The sequence below is a fragment of the Macrotis lagotis genome, chromosome 3, assembly GCF_037893015.1.
Source record: "Macrotis lagotis isolate mMagLag1 chromosome 3, bilby.v1.9.chrom.fasta, whole genome shotgun sequence".
NCBI lineage: Eukaryota > Metazoa > Chordata > Mammalia > Peramelemorphia > Peramelidae > Macrotis > Macrotis lagotis.
The window spans coordinates 17,078,388-17,079,836 of record NC_133660.1 but is presented as its reverse complement, the minus strand read 5'-3'; positions in this window follow the sequence as shown (position 1 = coordinate 17,079,836).

The following is a 1,449-nucleotide window of genomic DNA, read 5'->3' as shown; positions in this document are numbered from 1 at the left end:
AGCATCAGTTCATGCAAGTATTTCCAGGCTTTTCTAAAATTCTGTCCCTCAAGATTTCTTATAGAACAATAGTGTCCCATCATACACATATACCACGACTTGTTCAACCTTTCCCCAATGGATGGGCATCCCTTCAATTTCCAATTCTTTGCCACTTTGAAAAGAGCTGCTATGAATATTTTTGTACAAGTGATGGTTTTACCCTTTTTCATCATCTCTTCAGGGTAGAGACCCAGTAATGGTATTGCTGGGTCAAAAGGGTACACATTTTTATTGCCCTTTGGGCCTAATTCCAAATTGCTCTCCAGAAAGGTTGGATCAGTTCATAACTCCACTAACAATGCATTAGTGTCTCAGTATTCCTGCATCCCCTCTAACATTGATCATTATCCATCATATTGGTTAATCTGAGAGGTATGAAGTGGTACCTCAGAGATCTGTTAATTTGTATTTCTCTAATCAATAATGTTTTAGAGCAAATTTTGATATGACTATAGATAGCTTTGATTTCTTTGAGAATTGCTGTGATTTACTAATTTAGCAAAAGAAATAGGAATTATCCCTCCAAATTAGAGCTGGGGCTCAATCTTTTCTGTTGTATCTCTCAAACTCCTAGGATAATTTAAGATACAACATAATCCCCTGGTGAACTACATATCCATAATCAAGTAGGGGATAAATGGCTCTCTACCTGAGGATTAAAGCAAAGTTCCCAAATATAACAAGGAGTTTAGATGCAAGATTACCCCAGGTCCCCTTCCTCACATGATTAAGGCATTCAAGAAAAGAATTAAAATATCAATGTTGCCTCAGTCTGTCTGTCTGTCTGTCTCTCTCTCTCTCTCTCTCTCTCTCTCTCTCTCTCTCTCACACACACACACACACACACACACAGACACACACTCAGACACATACCCATTCTCTTTCTCTTTGTGAGTGTGGTTTTTTTACTCTTTTTTTTTTTTTTTTTGGTCTCTGTTTCTGTCTCTCTCTTATATAGATTATTTGTGGTCACTGTCTTTTTTTAAAATATAGAACAATTGAGCTAGTATGGAAAGGGAAAAGGGTTACATGCAAGGGAACAAGATTGGGTCTGAGCTATTCTTGTCCAACAACCCTTAAGGGAGAGATTGCTTATCTCTGTGTTTGTGTTGCAACCCATCCACTCTCTGATGGACCCATTCCATCAGTTCTCAGCAAGAGGACTTCTCCTCTAAGCCTTGCCACCATGGTTTAGAAAAGGAAGGGGTGGCATGTTGGAGTTACAGTTGCCCAAGCCCTAACTGGATCCATTGCATGGCAGATAAGAGGGTTTCACTTCTAGCTTTTCCTTTCCAGAAATCTCTCCCATAGCAGGAGTCATTGTGAATGCAGGCACTGTAGTCACAGGATCTTGTTCACATCCCATTTTTGCCATTCACTATCTATTTGACTCTGGGAAAATTAGCT